The sequence below is a fragment of the Blastomyces gilchristii genome (assembly GCF_000003855.2).
Source record: "Blastomyces gilchristii SLH14081 genomic scaffold supercont1.44, whole genome shotgun sequence".
Taxonomy (NCBI): Eukaryota; Fungi; Ascomycota; class Eurotiomycetes; order Onygenales; family Ajellomycetaceae; genus Blastomyces; species Blastomyces gilchristii.
Window position 1 is genome coordinate 42,721 of NW_003101639.1, and position 6,250 is coordinate 48,970.

Below are 6,250 nucleotides of genomic sequence, written 5' to 3' on the forward strand. Positions count from 1 at the left end.
AATCAATTTTTTGCAGAGAAATTGATTAAAACTATTCAATTTTATTCTAAATTATTCAATTCTCCTCACACAACAAGTATGCAACTCAAATCAGTTAATAAAGAGTGTAAAAAAGAATTAAGTATTAATGAAAGCTCTTCAGTCACTGAAAAAGTAATTCTTATTTAAAAGAATATGAAATTATGACAGAAAATAACTCTGTTTTTAATTCTTTGTAAGAATATTGTGTAAAATCCAGAGAAAAACATCTTACTTTTTCAAGAGAAGTAAAAAACTATTTCTAAGATCTTTTTTTTTTTTTTTTTGCATTAACTGCTGCAGAAGAATGAGATAGAAACTGCTAAGATATACACTACTGTATACTCTCTATCAAGACTTTCCCTCTTCAGAGTCTTGATATTATAGAGAATATAAGTCTGTTTCTATATAATAATGTAAATATTGTCAGCAGGATGTAGAGAAACTGGTTATTTATATCTCAAAATAGAAGACTTTGTCAATGATTATATCAATATAGAGTTAATTCTTAAATTCAATAGAAATCTAGTGTTGCTGTTCTCAATCTCTTGCAGAATCTATTGAATATTAAGATATTAAAACTAGATTTAATATATCTCACTGTGCAGGGATCAAAGGCTCAGTCAGATCTTGAGATATACTGATTTTATAGTTATTAATATGCTGTTGACTCATTGTCTGTTGATTATGTGCTTAATATTATCATCAAGGTATCTTTTTGTATTTTTCTGCCGGAGATGGGCCAGATTGAGAAGGGCGGTATGAGGGTGGGACTTGGCATTGGTGTTTTGAAACATCAAAGATGGACAGGGTTTTCGCGGAGGTCGCTTCTCAGATATCTCCACAACTACAGATCAGGGATCTTCCAAAATTGAGAAGATTGGTGCATACGGCTAGGTCTCTTCACCTTACAATTTGTATGGCAATTTGGCCCGGGGTTGTGGTGTGATAGGGGAGAATGAGGAATAATCCCACGCAGGAGTTCCGAATGACGTCTGGTTCATGTTTGGCTGGATAACTCCACCACCACACGGGGTATGCGGTCGGCGATGGGGTCAGAATGCTCGTATGATCGAGGGCTTTTCGATGGATCTATCGGCGGGTTCTTATTCGAAAAATCGAGCGAGTTCGTGGTGGAGCGGTTGATTGTTTTGAGTGAGTAGTGACGCAATAACTCAGTAGTGAGAACAAGAATTTCTGAGCTTAACTATCTGAGCTCTTCTCTTCTCAGAGTATACTCAACATTTCTCATTGTTCTCTTGATAGACAGTATATCTGTTCTTTCTCAGCAGCTGCTCACTCAGCTTCATCTTCATTATTCAGTTAATATGATCTCATACTCTCTACTTCTGTAAAGAGAAGCACTGAAACTTCTTGTGAAAGACTGATCATCATTTCTCTGATTTCTGAGACTGATAGAATGATAAGCTCTTACTCATCATTCAATTTCAATCTCATCTTGACTGACTTGTCAGCTGTGCCTGCTCTCGACAGACACAGCTGGCAGATAGAGTGTTAAGAGAGAGAGAGATATTATATAGCATTGTTAACAGTGTCAGTGACAGTGAGAAGAAGGAAGTGCTCAACACAGAGAATGGCTGAAAGAATAGAGAAGGTGAGCTTATCAGTGCAGAGAGTGAAAAGAGTGAGAAGAGCAGAAAGGGCCATAATAACTCTGAAGAGAGAAAGCGAAAGCTAATATAACATATCAGTGATTGATTCTTTTTCTATCACATATATCTCATTCATATTCATATTACTTACTTGATTGATTCTGATAGAACTTCTTCCTCTGTAAAGAATAGAGAAGAGAAGAAGTCTGAGAAAGAGAGAGAAAGATAAGAGCAAGAGCTGCTATGTAATAATATTAGCTTCTTATTCTCTTATCATATTACACTTATTTAGAGAGAGCTTTTCACATCTATCTGAACAAGTTCAGCTTATCATCTCTGTTCTTTAAAGAAGGAAAAGAAGTCTCAGACACTTTCTCACTCTCACTCTCACAGATGAGAGTGAGAGTGAGAATGAGAATAGAGAAGTGAGAATGAACACAGACATGAGCATGAGAAGAAGAGTTAATTATCAGAGTTAGTATTTCATTTCATTCTCATTATACTTTTCATGCTGAATAGATATATACAGTGAATGACAAACTCTGCCAGAGTGAAGTTATTCATGCAGAATAGCTGTGACAGCAGTAAGTATATTCTTTTCACTAATGAGAAAGCAGGGTGAGTGCATCTGCATCAATGTTGTGAGAGAGAGAGATGTTATATTGATTTTTTTGAATCATAAAGAAGAAGAAGAGAAAAAGAGAAGAAGAGAAGAAGAGAAAGAAAGAAAAAAAAGATTCAAAAATATCAGTATAGTATTATTCATTTCTTCTTCAATATAGTGAATTTATCTTCTCACTCATTAACTAATTTAATAGACTCAGAAGTTCATATAACTTCAAAGAAATTCACAGATGTTTATAAAAGATCAGTGAAGTTAAAAAAAGATCAAAGATCTCATTATCTTACAGCATTATTTCCCTCAAAGATCTCATTGTCTTACAGCATCATTTTCCTTGAAGATTTCATTGTCTTACAGCATCATTTCTCTTGAAGATCTCATCATCTTGTAACTGCATGATGATCAGCATTTTCTCATTCTCATTCTTCACTAGCAATGAGAAGCTTTTTATACTCTTCAAGCTATGTGCTGTTTTTCTCAATCTCATTAATCTGAAAGTTCACAGAACTTTAAAGAAGTTCACAGATATTTACATGAGATTTCATTAATTCAGAAGTTTGCAGGACTTTGAAGATCATGATAACTTGAATAGCTGATATCTTCATTTGTTTGTGAGCTATGATTATTATCTCAACTCAGATATCACTTCTTGTTACTTATTTTACTGTCAGAGACAGAGAATATAACAATTATGAAATTTAATAATACTTTTTTGATTGATTCTGCATTATTTATGAACACTATACTTCTTCTCTCATTCAACACAGTTACACTTGAACTGCTTTCAGACTGTGATTTTGAGTGTGTGAACTGCTAGAGTAAGATACTATTTAAAGCTTATTAAGCTTAGAAGAAAATCTTTGACAGTTGTTGAGTCAGTTATATAAGCTATATTCACTTTTTGAAGTGAAGTTCATATCTTTAAGATATTAAGATTTAAGTGAGAAAATAATCTCATCATTCTGCAGTATCTGAATTCACACATTGATTATCTTCAAAAGATAGTTTTAGATTAGAAAGAAGCTGAGCTTTCATAATCATTATAGACTTAGAAATCTTTAAATTATAGTTATTAAGAACTTTGTCAGTTGTGTGACTAAGATTGAGTTTTGACTCTTCAACTGCTTTGTGACATTCAATCAGATGTATAACAGCAAATTTGATCATTAATGCAGTTTACAGCTCATTAAGCTTAAAAGAAAATCTTTGATGATCACACAGCAGAATTGAAAGAATAGTATCTCATTGATTATTTAAAATAAAGAAAAAAAGAAAAAGAAAAAGAAAGAAGACATTAAGAAAAAAAATAAAAATAAAACTAAAAATAAAAGTAAAAGTAAAAGTAAAAACAGTAACAGTAACAGAATACAAAGCTACTTCTTAATAATTCTCTTATCAATCTTACAGTCAACAGAATCTGCTGAGCATAAAGAAAAACTCATTGACAACTTCTCATTGAAAAAATAACTTGTATTATACAAGTCAATATTATGATCTACACTGACAACAATCTGAGAATCTTCTTCAACAAATGATTTCAGTGTATAATCATGATAGAACCTGATCAATCAGTTGTTTATCATCAGTATGCTCTGCAACTTCTTCATAATATAACAATAATTATCATCATCTTCTTACTTATGACACATCATCTCCCGCGATCTTCTAATATAATATTTTACAATAATATAAGACTCTCTGAGAGTCTATAATAATATCTGTTAATATCTAAGCTTTCTCTAGAAATATAGTGAACATATAGCACAGTATATTAAATCATGAAAATGACAATTATCACATGTCTTTCTAACATCAGAAACAATATATTTATGTAACAGCTTAAATTCAGTCACATAGAGACAGCATGTACAGATCTTCTCAGACTTTATTGTATAGTAAGTATCATAATAAGCTTTGAGAATGATGAACTCAAGCTTGTGAATAGACATTATTATTTGACTAAACTGTTTAGTTAGAGATTGATTTATACATTATCTATAATTAAGATTTAACTTACTTTTTATTGTATTGAAGAACAGACAGGTGAGTGAAGCAGCAGAGATAGCAGCAGAGACAGCAGTAGATAATGTGATAGAGAAATTTTTATATTGATAAGTAGGTTGTTACTGATTGAAAGAAAGATGAAGAAAATGAAGTAAGAAGCGTATATTTATACTTATAATATAAGTAAACAACACATGAGTAAGTTAATAATATCTAGATAAGTATATTTCTATTCACTTCTATAACTCTACAATTCATGATTAATTCAGAAGCTAGCAGAAGTTGTTAGAAATTGCAAGAAGTTTACAGAAGATTTATTATAGAAGATATCTAACTACTTGATAGTGTTATTTTCTATAGAGAAGTTATCTCTTTCTCTGTGAGAAGAAGTTCAAACACAGTCAAAATGAGATATCTTTATGAATACAATATCTGTGTTTGCATTTCATTCATTAAATGATGTTTATTTACAGAGGGTTTGAATATTAATACTATTGTTATTACTTTGTCACTTAGATGAAGTGTGAACTTGAGTATTTATATATATGTGAACTCATGAACTTGAAGAAGAATAAACTCAGAAACTTGAAGAAGAAGTAAACTGCAGAGTAGTGAAAGTACTGATAATAAATATAACTAGAGCAGTAGAGGCTTCAGCAGCAGCAATAGCAGCTGAAAGAGCTATAGAGATCTCAGTGAAGATCTTATTAAGTTACTGTGCTCTTTTTGCTGAATATTGAGCAGTTATTCAGATCAGATTGTGAGCTGCTGAGCTGCTGTCATTTCACTGATTGAATTACTACTTGATATTTCAGTAGATACTGCAATCTCTGCTGTTCTCTCTCTGTTTCTGATTGTCTGACATTGATGTCTTTCTATGAGAATAGCTTCATACACTTTATTTACAGCTGTAATTTGACTTGACAGAAAGCTGTGAAGCTGATCTTCAAATTCATCTTAATAGCTTCAAGTCTGAAGAAGATTGACAGTATCACATAATTCATTTCAATTGAATTCAAAGATGAATATCTTCTGATGAAAAAGAGCAGCTATCTGCCACTGACATTAAGTAGATATAAATTGTGAAGATGACACTGAAAAGTCTTAATCATCATGATACTGTTCCTCTGCATATTTGATACATCAGTTCTTAAGTTCTGACAGCAGAATGACATCATGACTATTATCTCAAGATGCCTTGATGACATTTGTAGTAAGTAACTGTTTAAATATAGATATGCAGCTTGAATTACACCTGCTGCAGCATTTCTTCACAGAAGTATTCATTCTATCTATATTAAATAAGAGTTGATTCTTCTCAAGATAGATCAGAAGAGCTTTTCAGTGATATGAGTCATTGATAATTCTCTTTCAGTTAGTGAAGAGATTGACTTATCTTTACATTTTATTCTCTATTCATATCTTCACAGTAATTGTTCTATATTGACTTTGACTCTGACTTGTTATATTTGATGCAATACTTTCAGTATCAGATATATTCTTCAAGTTTATAAACTGTAATAGCTGACTAGTCTGATATTAAGTTCTTTGCTAAGATCTTTATTTCACTGATACTTGAGAAGATTGAACAGCTTTCTTTTTATAATCTTCAGAGTTAAATACTCAGTAGAGAAGAAGAATCAAGACATGGCTTTTTCAATCTGATTCATAATTCTCTCACTCACATCATTGTTAAATATCTGTGATATTATCTCTCTTAATAGAAAATTCTCATACAACAGTACACTTAATATCTGAAATATTTATACTCATACTTAGTGAGATTATTGTCATCATGATTCATATTTTTAATATTGATTTTATAAACTTCTCAAAGTGAATATTCTGATTCACTTCAGACACTTGAGATATGAAAATACTGAATAATGTCATTAATGAAAGAGATGTCAGTATTATTAATATTCTGTCTATTATTCTGACAGATATGAAGAAGTATTGATTGAAAATATTACACTGCTTATTAAATCTTGAC